Genomic DNA, 14,405 nt, shown 5'->3' on the forward strand with positions numbered 1-14,405 from the left:
GCCATGCCCACCATGGCCACGCCCACCCAGCAACTGGGCAGAGAACCCGTTGCAGAAATTTTTGAAGCCCACCCCTGGTCACAATCTACCAGTGGTGGTTGCAATATTGTGATTGGAGCCACACACACTCTTTTCACAACACAGATGTCATACCTGCCATTGTGCCCAACTGGAGTCCCTGCGGGCACCAGTGGTTGGATTTGCCTGGATATTTTATTGCTTCTACCTTTATTAAGTTTTACATGTCCTCCTCCTTACTCTCAAAAACGTTGACTTTTAAATGTCAAGGTGGATGGCTTAGTTTTCATCTCCTCCAAAGGAGGCAGCTGTTGTTTTCTGTCCACAAGCCTCAAAATTACTAGAATCAAAGAGTGTGCTGGAGAGCTGTGTTTGTTTATAGCAGGGGAGGGGAGCCCTGCTGGGGTTCGCGAGAATCTCCAGCTAAGATTCTGTGCTGTTCGGAGACCCACAAATCCCACTCCTGGCTGGCCCTGCCCCCTCCCTTCCCTCTCAGGAGTTCACACACAGCCTGTTTTGGGTGCAGGTAAGTGCAGGGCTGAAATCGGGCCTACTGGAAATTTGGGAAGGGCCTCCGGAGCCTGGGAGACACAGTTTTCGCCCTCCCAGAGGCTCAAGGAAACCCTCCAGAGCAGTGGTGGGTTCCTATTGGCTCGAACTGGTTCGGCTGAACCAGTAATGGCTTGGCGGCCTGGATTGCTGGGACCGGCAGCAATTCAGGCCTGCCTCGCCCCCAAACCAGTTGTCCTTGCACCACCATAGGTGCCGGCATCTTGTTTTTTGCTTCTGCGCATGTGCAGAGCAATTTTTATTGTACTATGCATGTGTGCACAGCACGACCATGAGCGAAGCAGCAATAGTGACTACCAGAACTCACCCCTGCTCCAGAGCTGGGAGAGGGCAAAAACGCTCCCCCTCCGCCATGGTGCAGGAGATTGACTAGGCCATGCCCACCATGCCACACCCACCCAGCAATCTGGCAGACAACCCATTGCTAAAATTTTTGAAGCCCACCTCTGGTTTATAATAGCCAAAAAAAAAAAAAAATCTATAGCATTGAATTCTCCTTCTCCCTTCTCCATAATTAGGATGGTTTACTGATTAAAAAACAAACAGGTGAAGGAGGAGGGGCTAAGAGAAGGAGGAGGGGCCAAAGGAAGGAAGAGAGGCCAAGGGAAGATCTTTCCTTTAGGAAGGAAGTGCAATGTATCATAAAACCAGAAACTGCCTGAAGAACATGGGTGGGAGAGAAGCTAGTTGGAAGGTTTGCAGTGGTGAAAACTTTCTTCTGATCTGCCCCTCTAAAGCACACATATGTAAGGTACAGGTTCCCCTCGTACATATATGCTGGTTGTTCCTGACTCTAGGGGGCGCTGCTCATCTCTGTTTCAAAGCCGAAGAGCCAGCGCTATCCAAAGACATCTCTGTGGTCATGTGGCCGGCATGACTAAACGCCAAAGGCACACGGAACGCTGTTACCTTCTCACCAAAGGTGGTTCCTATTTTTCTACTTGCATTTTTACATGCTTTTGAACTGCTAGGTTGGCAGAAGATGGGACAAGTAACGGGATTCGAACCGCCGAACTGCCGACCTTTCTGATCCACAAGCTCAGCATCTTAGCTGCTGAGGCACCGCATAGGTGCCTGCACCTATTTGCACACACAAAAGAACAGGGGGTTTAAAGAAAAACATGCCACGCACAAGAGCTGTGTTACTGTTTGAAACCTGCATCAGATGTGAAAAATCATACTCATAATATGCTCCACAACCGTTTTAGCTTTGCCATGCTAGTTTAATGCCAGTTTAGTTGTGTTAATTAGAGGTCTAAATGAGGAAAAAAAATACAATTGTTTGATAAGTGCTAGGGGGTTAAATGAAGGCTGATAAATCTTGAAAAAAAGTGGAGTATTTTTGGAGTATTTCTTCTGATGTCAGATGATCATCTCAAGAAATCAGCATTTGTGTATAGAAGTGCTTGGTCACTGATTAAAATTATTCTCAATCAAATGCTAAGTACTAGATTACTGGCAAAATATTTCAAGTACAGAAAGAAATCGTGCATGGATCAAATCCACATAGCTCACAACTTTGTGAAATCCTTTTTATTCCCTTAAAAAAAAACCTGAAAGCATTTTAGCTTATCCTTTAAGCCAACTGTGCCCCCCCCCCCCTCATCCAGTATAGCTTATGGAGGTTAACAATAATACTAAGAAAATCCACTTTTGATTCGAGTAGTAGGTCACGATAAAATATAAAATGTCAAAAGTATAATTACTGAATGCCGGCTCTACTGCTAATTAATGTCTTTTGCTCCTCTGTTTTCCTGAGTCTTGATGCTCGGAGAGCTCACCCAGTCACTTTTAATTTATCTCTTGTTATTTTATTGCTGCCATTTTCTCCTGGAATAACAATCTTGAAAGTCCTTTTTTTTTAAAAAAAAAATTATGACTGATGTACAGCATGACAGCTCTTGGCATAGAACGGCAGTGATCTGATCCCACAGAGGTCAGTACGATAGTAGGGAGAAGCCCACCTACTATGCGCAACGAGAAACAGGATTTTCTGAAAATAGCCCAGCTAGAACCAAAGGCGGCTTTTCTAGCGTGTACCTATATTCCTGGAAAAGCCATCACAATATTGCTATTTGCCAGCTTTTCAGTTGATTTAGCTGAGCTTTTGGCAAAGACTTTCGGGTTTTTTTTTTGAATCTGTAGAGATTTTACCCCTTGCGCAAAGCACGAATTGGACATTTCGTTTTGTGTTTAGCGAAAGAACCGATAAACCTCACTCCTCAAGAATTTTATGGGTTTTTCTTTTCCCCTTTTAGGTCAGTTTAAAAAGCGAACGGTATTTCTTTTTTTAAAAAAAAGAACATATGGCCAGGGCCGGATTTAGATGAAAAGAGGCCCTAGGCTATTCCACTTATGAGGCCCTTTCACCTCCCATTTTTAAGTTTGTAAATTGCATGAGAGACAATAAAATACATCATTACTGTGATATATATCAATATATATCAATATATATAGCTGGCCTCCCGACGGAGGGCGGCTCTGCTCTGCGGCAAAGGCAGCGAGGCCAGCCGCCTCCCCTGCTGCGCTCAGCTGCCCGGCTCGGCCCCCTCACCCTCAACTGCCTGGCTGCTGGTGGGCTCCGTGTCAACGGGGCAGCTACTGGGAGCGGCTGCGCCTCTTGCCCGACCGCCGGTGCCGGGAACGTGGGCGGGCTCCCCAACTGCCGCGGCGCTGGAACGATCTCAACCAATACATTTGTATGTTTGTTTATTAATCATATGCGTAGAATTTCTCCTTATTTTCGGTTCAGTGTTTTAGTGTTCACTGTTTTTAGAATAGTGTAATTTTAATTTTGCTAACAATTTGAATGTAGGCCCCTCTTGATCTTGAGGCCCTAGGCTGAAGCCTAGTTAGCTTATAGGAAAATCCGGCCCTGCATATGGCTAAGAAAGAGGACAGTTTGGCCAAATTCTGTTGGGAGAATTTAGACTGGGAAATTGAGATTCTCTGCAGACCAGTGGTGGAATTCCAAACCTTTTCCTACCAGTTCTATGAGAGAGGGCTTTGTGCTCATGTCCAGGACTGAAAGACCGCCCTCGGGGTCAGCGCTGGTGAGCTGAGCTGTTTTTTTTTTAGCTCATCTGAGGTGCGGCAATCCACTTTGTTGCGCGAATCAGCTGAGCTAAAAAAACAAGGAAATATAGGATAGGGAACGATGGGAGGGCGGGGCCAACCAGAGGTGGTATTTGCCGGTTCTCCGAATTACTCAAAATTTCTGCTACCGGTTTGCCCGAACTGGTCCAAACCAGCTGAATACCACCTCTGCTACAGACCCTTTTTTTTTAAATAAAGTTTTTTATTAACAAACATGTAAAATACACACACACAAAAGTTAGACGTACACCACATTTATACAATACAGTACGAACAGGAAGTTCCTGTTTTTTATAATAGCAATCATCAATCGATACCGCTCACCTTATATTATTTCCCCTTCTATTGTATTTCATTTGGATTTCACCAATCCTAACCCTCTTATTTTACTCATAACTATTATTTTTGAGTTTTGTTATATTCTTTCATTGATTTTTGTTTCCTTCCTCCATCCACCTATACCATTTATCTCATATCTGGTAGAATTCTGATTCTTCCTTTGCCTGGATTTTTTTTTAATTAGTTTATCCATTTCGGCACAGTCCATAATCTTTCTTATTATTTCATCTTCGCTTGGAATTAATTTGTTTTTCCATTTCTGGGCAAAGCCAATCCTTGCCGCCGTAATTATATGTAGTATTAAATACTGGATTTCTTTTTTGTATTTCACAGACATAATTCCTAATTAAAAAAACTTCAGGTTTCCATTCTACAGACCCTTTTCAATAACACCAAATGAACATAATTATGGAAAGGTGGCTGCTTAGATTCCAGCTTCCTTAAGAGTGTTTTGCTCTTGTAGTGCAGAAACTTCTGCCAATCTGTTTGTAGCAAAATGCCGGGTTTGGGGCGCACAAATCCAAGGGCTTTCACTCCAGCTGTATGCACATAGCATTGGTGAGTATATATAGGATTCAGGATTCAAACACTTGATCATGCTTGTCTGTTTGCATCAGGGGTGGGATTAACTTATTGCCTTCTGCCCATGCGCAGTGCTCGCACATTACATCAGGGCCCGCTACCGGTTTGTCCGAACAGGAGAAAACTGGCTTAATACCACCTCTATTTGCATGTAAATGCTTGGAATTTCCCCTCCCCCCATTGGAATTGCCCAAGAAGTATTCATTATATTCTGTTGTTGCAAGAATTGTCCATTCATTTCTGCTTCTGTAATCAGAAATTAGCAACCTATAAAAGGCCGATTGCATTAAGCAGGGTGTCGGATTTCATATTATATCATATCGGCCTATATTGGCCAGAGCCGAGGTGGCGCAGTGGTTAAATGCAGCACTGCAGGCTACTTCAGCTGACTGCAGTTCAGCAGTTTGGCTGTTCAAATCTCACCGGCTCAGGTTGACTCAGCCTTCCATCCTTCCGAGGTGGGTAAAATGAGAACCCGGATTGTTGTTGGGGGCAATATGCTGACTCTGTAAACCGCTTAGAGAGGGCTGAAAGCCCTATGAAGCGGTATATAAGTCTAACTGCTATTGCTATTGCTATAGGAACAGTCTTTGCAGAATACTTTCTCTTGGTTCCCATAAGGGTCCAGGGTGGTGAAGACAGTCATTTCCAGCATGGCCCAAGAGATTTTCTAAAGCTGTTTCTTGTCGACCTGTTTTTCTCCAAGCTTCATAATTCATAGTTCGTGTCCCTGGCAGCAAACTGTCCTTATGATTAACAGGTAGGGGGATATTTCTGTGATATTTCGGGTTGGAAATTCATCCCTGTGTTTGATGAGGGGTGAATCATGGTTTTTTCTTGGAGTATACCTTATGATTAAGTGAAATAAACCCGAGGTATATTCTAAGAAAACACATTTTTATTGTAAAATAAATAACAAACAAACTTACTGGCTAATAACTACATTCTGGTAAAGTTCCTAGCCTACCTCCTCGTGGCAGGCAATACAGAAACAGAAAAAAGAAAGAAGAACAGACATGCTCAGTAGGGTTACAGAGAAGAGTCAGCCTACCGTATGTCTTAGAATATAAGCACAACTGGCAAAACAAATAAAAACATAGTACAATTTCTGTGAAGCTTTTCATTTTGCTGTGCATGGATAACTCTTGTTTCTTTGCTGGGGCCTGTTGCTGCTATATTGAATGGGCTTCCTAATATTTCTTGAGTTTGTAAGATCCAAGCATATTCTGCCTGACTTCTACAATTTCATATTTCTCCCACTTTCATAGTGATGGTGGCAGTGGTGGGGGCCTATCAGTTTAACAACTGGTTTGGTGATCGCGCGGGTTTCTGCACACGGATGTGCAGTTTTGAGAAGACTTACCTTCCACATTACTGCTGGAGAGGAAAACAGCTGAGGTGCGGCAATCCACTCGGCCGCGTGACTCATCTGAGAGGATATAGGTCAGTAAAATGCAAGGGCGGGTGGGCAGGCCCAGCTGATCGTCGTAGCGAACCGGTTCGCCCAAACCAGTACGAACTGGTAGAATCCCACCGCTGGATGGTGGTGGAATAATTTGAAAAGGCACTTCCAAACTTAATAATAAATTGCGGAAGAGAGGAGATTCATGTCACAGAGGAATCTGCTGAAGAACGGAAGAATATTCTTCATTTTAGAGAAAATGGAGACGATGGAAGTCTGGACTTTGATATTTATATAGAAAACATTTTGATGTATGGTGTAGTCTTTAATTTCATCTGGCTGGCTGCCCAGTAATTATCTCATCTTATCCTCCACTTAATTCATTTCTTGCGAAGGCAGAGGGAATACCCCATACTCCTGTTGGAGACATGTTTAGCACTAAGAGTGTGCAAACATTTTTATTCCGACACTTTCAACATTGTTGAAAGTGCAAGAGAGCTGTTTTGAATGAAATAGGCTGTTTTAAACATTCTGGAAGGGTTTCAAGGAAAATTACTGAAGCAACCTGCTCAAGTCTTTCAATCTTGCAACACAGGGTGCTCTGAATTCAGAATAGTTTCAAGTTGGAATATTTTGCATATCCTTCTTTGGCCCATACAGGTGATAGGACTGTCGGTTTCTGAAACCTTCCACCAAATGCAGGTCATATGTCAGGAATGCCTGCTGCAAACAAAGTTTTGCAGCTTTGTGATTTTCTAGGAATTAATAGACTTGTACATATTACAAAAAAATAGAAGAGACGAATCCAGAGATAATCCTGTAAATCGTGTGTATTTTCTTAGGATTATTTAGTATGCATTTAAACCATTCCACATTCTCTCAGTGCTTCCATTTCATATATAAAGTGCTTATTACAAACCAGGTTTTAAAAATCTTGGCAGACTAGAATAGAAAGTTCAGACACAACGAGTTCTATTTTTCAGAATTACTCCTTGGAAAAAATCCAACTCTTGTCTGAGATGGAGATGTGTGTCTGTGAACTTAAACACTTTGCTTAAAGAAAGGTTTGTATAATAAGCCCAATTTGGAAGGGCACCACTGGAGGACTGTGTGAAATCAGGCAATTCCTATTTGGTAAAATAAATGATCAAATCTCTGCATTCCTAATAACCACAAATGCTGTTTAACATTTGTGTTGCTCTTATTTATGCAGGAATGTAGCTCAATATTGATATTCTGTTTCTACTCTTCAATATTTTTTGAAGTGAAAATGATTATTTAAAATTTATTTCTGACACCTGAAAACTTTGTTTCTTAAAATCAATGTTCAGGAAAATGAGCTTATATCCTATGTCCGTGATGACAAACCTATGGTACGCGTGCCAGAGGTGGCACACAGAGCCCTCTCCGTGGGAATGGACACATGGTCTTCTGGTCTTCATATGCGCTGGAGCACCAGAAACCCAAAGACTAGGGCTTCACTGTGTACAAAGATCAGCTGGACGGCATGCATGGGTGCATTGGAAACCCGTAGAGCAGGTGACCAGCGTGTGCATGTGCACTGACCAGCTGGTCTTCAGGTTTCCGGCACTCTAACACGTGCATGTTCCATTTTGGGCACTTGATGCCAAAAAGGTTCGCCATCATTGCCCGATGTCCAGGACTCACCCATAAACAGCTTAAACAATGATAACTCCAACCGTGTTGGGTCAAATGTTTGGAGGTCTTAGGACAGTGGTGGGTTGCAGATCCCGTTCCAACCGGTATGGTTGGAATGGGCCCGGTGGTGTCCACATGGACACATGCAGCATGCGCATGCGTCTTACCACCTGCACGAGCCTCCGTGATGCTTCAGCTGCTCAGCGGAGCATCACACAGGGACCGTACGTGCCATGTGTGTGCGCAGAAGCATGGAAGTCTTAAAAGACAGGTAAGGAGCTTGGGGGGGGGGGGGCTCCACAGCACCATACTGGAATGGTATCCAGTGCTCCGGGCAGGCTCCGGTATGCCTGTACCGGGGGGCGTACCGCCTGCAACCCACCACTGTCTTAGGAGTACCCATTTCAAGCTAGGTTAAACCTCTCTCTTATTTTGAAGAACTCCAGAATATGTTATGCATACTAAAACAGAGTCATCCAAGGAAATTTTTTTTAAAAAAGAACAATAACTATGTGAATGTATACCTATAATTGTATATAGAGAACAAAAAATAAAAAACTTTTAAAAAAAAAGAACACCGTGGATGGTAAGTGTTAGGAATATAATTGGGTTGGCAATATATAAATCATATAATAATGCTGTAACTGTGTCTTTAAATCATACTGTAAAATGTGATTGGTTGCTGTTTTTCCTCAGTCAGCCATAAGAGGGAGCCAGTATGACTGTTAGCTTTCTGTTTGTTAGATGCTGGGCTGAACTGATCTGAGTGCCGTGAGCTATTGTAAGTTTTGCAACTGTTAGCAAACCTTGATTGCTGGACTGATTATATATTACTGGATTGTTATTTGGATTATCCCTTTACTGAGAGACGTTGATGACTGACTGTCTCATCCGTGTATGACTTGGACTGTTTGATGGACTCTGATACCTCTATTTCCACGAAAGTAAAAGCCTATTTAAACTGCAGTGTCTCTGTGTGCTGGTTTGTGTGTTCTCCAACACAACTCTCACGACGCTTCTCTGAAAGTACTCGCTCTCCCAACAGGGAACTTACCTAACAGTAAGTATGCACGCACGAGCTGAGCATGTTCATGTGGTGGACACTGGGCCCCGTTGCACCGTACTGGTTGCAACGGGATGCGGAACCCACCATGGGTTGCTAGCCTCAGAAAACTGGTGCCTCCAATGAGGTAGGTGGAGGAGAGTGCGCCTTGTAAAAGTTTTAAGGACAATTGTTACTTTCCTCTTCATTCCCCGGTACGTGTGCTGCAATGGAACAGCAGAAAATGAGTAATTAAAAAAGTCAATTGCAGTGGCTGTTTAATGATGACTCTGAGATAATTATTTGGTAATGTTAAGACTGGCTTTTTGACATCATTAATTTGCAAACGGGTGGCAATAACCATTTCCAGCTGAACGCTCTGACTTCCCCAGCTCTTGGTGTCCCCTTCATAATTTATCCCAGTCTTGCACTGGGCCTTCTCCTTAACTTAAAATCAGGGGCTCCTTGGGTTTTCTATCAGGAGGCACAAAGGGAAGGAGAGAGACGCTGGTTTCTGTTTTTCAGATCGGAAGTCACCCGTAGCAAAAGAAAGAAGCTTTTCTTCGTTGTGTTTGAAAATGCCTTAATTGTTGTTGTGGCTGCGTGCGCTGTATTTCTTACTTGTGCCAACTTAAGAGAGCCTGCTTTTTGTTTGTCTCCATTTGTGGGTGTGATTCCTCTGCCAAATGCTCCATTTTGTTTGGACTCTGCTAATTCTGTTTTACAGATGCTGTGTTGTTAAACCTTTGGATCTCTGGAAAACATAAAATAGATCTCTTTGGTTTTTATATTCCAGGAGCATGCAACTGAGTCAGCTTTCTGTGCAAATGGCAATCTCTTTTTCCTGGTTATTCCCCCCACCCACCCACCCCTGCTCAAAGTGGGGAAGGGGCCAAGAGCTCACAGACTTCCCAGTTTTATTTATTTTTATTTTATTTAGTCAAGCATGTATAAGATATAAGTCTAAACATGAGTATGAATACAGGAAATAGCATAGCAGTAGCAGTTAGACTAATATACCGCTTCATAGGGCTTTCAGCCCTCTCTTAGCGGTTTACAGAGTCAGCATATTGCCCCCCAACAACAATCCGGGTCCTCATTTTACCCACCTCGGAAGGATGGAAGGCTGAGTCAACCTTGAGCCGGTGAGATTTGAACAGCCGAACTGCACAACTGCAGTCAGCTGAAGTAGCCTGCAGTGCTGCATTTAACCACTGCGCCACCTCGGCTCTGAATGGATACGAATAAGTAGGGTCAGTAGGACAGGGACGGTAGACACGCTGGTGCGCTTATGCACGCCCCTTACAGACCTCTTAGGAATGGGGTGAGGTCGACAATGGACAGTCTTAAGGTTAAAGTTATGGGGCTTTGGGGATGAAACCACAGAGTCGAGTAGCGCATTCCAGGCATTGACCACTCTGTTCCTGAAGTTGTATTTTCTGCAGTCGAGTTTGGAGCGGTTTACCTTAAGTTTGTATCTATTGTGTCCTCGTGTATTGTCGCGGTTGAAGCTGAAGTGGTCATTGACAGGTAGGTTCTGCTAGTTTTTTTAAAAATTATTTGACATTTCTGTTGACCAGGTCTCATCAATGCTATGGATGGAAGCTTATCCAGGTTACACAGGACCTGTTTCTGATCAACAAATCCTACCCCCCCCCCCACAATCTATACTAGATTAGATCTTAATCTAGAATAGAGTACTGCTAAATTGTGCAGCAATTTGTAAAATTTGATGGAAATTTACTGCTGATAGAAGATAAAGAGATCCAATGAAAGCTACACTTATTTAGCTATAGTATGGTGTTTCTATATAATCTGTATTTCTGTTTCATTTTGTTTATGTCTTGTTGTTATTGCCTATTAGCACAGTATAATGTTTTATTATAGCAATAGCACTTGGATTTATATACCGCTTCACAGTGCTTTACAGCCTTCTCTAAGCAGTTTACAGAGTCAGCCTATTGCCCCCAACAATCTGGGTCCTCATTTTACTGACCTCAGAAGGATGAAGGCTGCTTCAATGGAGAGAATCAAACTGCTGGCAGTGGGCAGAATTAGCCTGCAATACTTCATTCTAACCACTATGTCACAACAGTTCTATATTATATTTATAAAAAGCTTATTCACCCAATTTTTATATTTGTGATAACATGCTTTATCTTTTTATATATTCATCTATATAGTTTTAATACTGATGTCAATCACATTCGATTTGGTAGCTTTTAAAATAGATTTTAATTTTAAAGGATATTAGAATTTGGTATTATAAATGTAATCTCTTTATTATCTTACTGACCTTTTTCGTATGGAGATGGTAATGTTTGGGAGGATTTCCAGTGCTTGAAATAAAATACAGGTAGTCCTCAGCTTATGACTACAACTGAGCCCAAAATTTACGTTGCTAAGTGAGAAATTTGTTAAGTGAGTTTTGCCCCATTATGACTTTTCTTGCCACATTTGTTAAGTGAATCACTGCAGTTATTAAATTAGTAAATTAGAATCAATCCAGCTTCGCCATTGATTTTGCTTGTCAGAAGGAACCGTCATAAATGTGACTCAGTTGTCAAACATCCGAATGTAAATCACATGGCCATGGGGATGGTGCAATAGTCCTAAGTGTAAAAAATGGTCATAAGTCATTTTTTTCAGAGCTGTTGTATTTTCGAACTGTCACTAAGTGAATTGTCGTAAGTCGAGGACTACCTGTAAATCTGAATTTGGGAAACTCTGCATGGGTTAACACTTTCCCAAATACATAAAATAAACAAACATCGTAATATCATTTTGAAAGGCACCGTGGGAAGTAACGAAAAATGATAAAATGATATTATTCTCTCATCCCTATCATGGTTTGAGTTCTAGCAGTGTGTGTGTTTGCATGTGTGTGTGTGCGTGGGGGGCGGGGGAATTGGGCCAATGTTTCTCAACCTTGGCAGCTTTTAAGATGTATGAAGAATATAGCTCATAAATCATCTCCTGTTTGGGAGCTGGGTAATTGCAGGTGTTAAAGTGAAGTGACTAAAGCTTGCAATGCATTTTAGAAGAGAAGTGCTTCCACACAGTCTGGTGAAAGATTTCAGTTTTGAGAAGTTAATCACGATGCCCATCTATTTACTATTTTAGACAGAGGTGGTACTTAGCCAGTTCTGACAGGTTCTGGAGAACCGGTAGTGGAAATTTTGAGTAGTTTGGAGAACTGGCAAATACCACCTCTGGCTGGCCCCGTCCCCAGTCTATTCACTTCCTCTCGAGTCCCGGCTGGATCGTCTTCTGTTACCCTGCGTAGGAGAACGGAGCTGGAAAGCAAGTTGGTAGGGTGGGGGGGAATGGGGATTTTGCAGTATCCTTCCCCAAGGAGTGGAGTGAGGATGGAGATTTTGCAGTATCCTTCCCCCAGGAGTGGGGAGGGAATGGGGATTTTGCAGTATCCTTTCCCCAGGAGTGGAGAGGGAATGGGGATTTTGTAGTATCCTTTCCCCAGGAGTGGGGAGGGAATGGGGATTTTGCAGTATCCTTTCCTCAGGAGTGGAGAGGGAATGGGGATTTTGTAGTATCCTTTCCCCAGGAGTGGAGTGAGGATGGAGATTTTCCAGTATCCTTCCCCCAGGAGTGGGGAGGGAATGGGGATTTTGCAGTATCCTTTCCCCAGGAGTGGAGAGGGAATGGGGATTTTGCAGTATCCTTCCCCCAGGAGTGAAGAGGGAATGGGAATTTTGCAGTATCCTTTCCCCAGGAGTGGGGAGGGAATTGAGATTTTGCAGTATCCTTCCCCCAAGAGTGGGGAGGGAATGGGGATTTTGCAGTATCCTTCCCCCAGGAGTGAAGAGGGAATGGGGATTTTGTAGTATCCTTCCCCCAGGAGTGGGGAGGGAATGGGGATTTTGCAGTATCCTTCCCCCAGGAGTGAAGAGGGAATGGGGATTTTGCAGTATCCTTCCCCCAGGAGTGGGGAGGGAATGGGGATTTTGCAGTATCCTTTCCCCAGGAGTGGAGAGGGAATGGGGATTTTGCAGTATCCTTCCCCCAGGAGTGAAGAGGGAATGGGAATTTTGCAGTATCCTTTCCCCAGGAGTGGGGAGGGAATGGAGATTTTGCAGTATCCTTCCCCCAGGAGTGGGGAGGGAATGGGGATTTTGCAGTATCCTTCCCCCAGGAGTGAAGAGGGAATGGAGATTTTGCAGTATCCTTCCCCCAGGAGTGGGGAGGGAATGGGGATTTTGCAGTATCCTTCCCCCAGGAGTGGGGAGAGAATGGGGATTTTACAGTATCCTTCCCCCAGGAGTGGGGAGGGAATGGGGATTTTACAGTATCCTTCCCCCAGGAGTGGGGAGGGAATGGAGATTTTACAGTATCCTTCCCCCAGGAGTGGGGAGGGAATGGGGATTTTGCAGTATCCTTTCCCCAGGAGTGGAGAGGGAATGGGGATTTTGCAGTATCCTTCCCCCAGGAGTGAAGAGGGAATGGGAATTTTGCAGTATCCTTTCCCCAGGAGTGGGGAGGGAATGGAGATTTTGCAGTATCCTTCCCCCAGGAGTGGGGAGGGAATGGGGATTTTGCAGTATCCTTCCCCCAGGAGTGAAGAGGGAATGGGGATTTTGTAGTATCCTTCCCCCAGGAGTGGGGAGGGAATGGGGATTTTGCAGTATCCTTCCCCCAGGAGTGAAGAGGGAATGGGGATTTTGCAGTATCCTTCCCCCAGGAGTGGGGAGGGAATGGGGATTTTGCAGTATCCTTTCCCCAGGAGTGGAGAGGGAATGGGGATTTTGCAGTATCCTTCCCCCAGGAGTGAAGAGGGAATGGGAATTTTGCAGTATCCTTTCCCCAGGAGTGGGGAGGGAATGGAGATTTTGCAGTATCCTTCCCCCAGGAGTGGGGAGGGAATGGGGATTTTGCAGTATCCTTCCCCCAGGAGTGAAGAGGGAATGGAGATTTTGCAGTATCCTTCCCCCAGGAGTGGGGAGGGAATGGGGATTTTGCAGTATCCTTCCCCCAGGAGTGGGGAGGGAATGGGGATTTTACAGTATCCTTCCCCCAGGAGTGGGGAGGGAATGGGGATTTTACAGTATCCTTCCCCCAGGAGTGGGGAGGGAATGGGGATTTTGCAGTATCCTTCCCCCAGGAGTGAAGAGGGAATGGAGATTTTACAGTATCCTTCCCCCAGGAGTGGGGAGGGAATGGGGATTTTGCAGTATCCTTCCCCCAGGAGTGGAGAGGGAATGGGGATTTTGCAGTATCCTTCCCCCAGGAGTGGGGAGGGAATGGAGATTTTGCAGTATCCTTCCCCCAGGAGTGGGGAGGGAATGGGGATTTTGCAGTATCCTTCCCCCAGGAGTGAAGAGGGAATGGAGATTTTACAGTATCCTTCCCCCAGGAGTGGGGAGGGAATGGGGATTTTGCAGTATCCTTTCCCCAGGAGTGGAGAGGGAATGGGGATTTTGCAGTATCCTTCCCCCAGGAGTGAAGAGGGAATGGGAATTTTGCAGTATCCTTTCCCCAGGAGTGGGGAGGGAATGGAGATTTTGCAGTATCCTTCCCCCAGGAGTGGGGAGGGAATGGGGATTTTGCAGTATCCTTCCCCCAGGAGTGAAGAGGGAATGGAGATTTTGCAGTATCCTTCCCCCAGGAGTGGGGAGGGAATGGGGATTTTACAGTATCCTTCCCCCAGGAGTGGGGAGGGAATGGGGATTTTACAGTATC

This window comes from Thamnophis sirtalis, unplaced genomic scaffold (genome assembly GCF_051295495.1).
Source record: "Thamnophis sirtalis isolate CommonGarterSnake01/CBP01778 unplaced genomic scaffold, rThaSir2_p1.2 scaffold_9, whole genome shotgun sequence".
Taxonomy (NCBI): domain Eukaryota; kingdom Metazoa; phylum Chordata; class Lepidosauria; order Squamata; family Natricidae; genus Thamnophis; species Thamnophis sirtalis.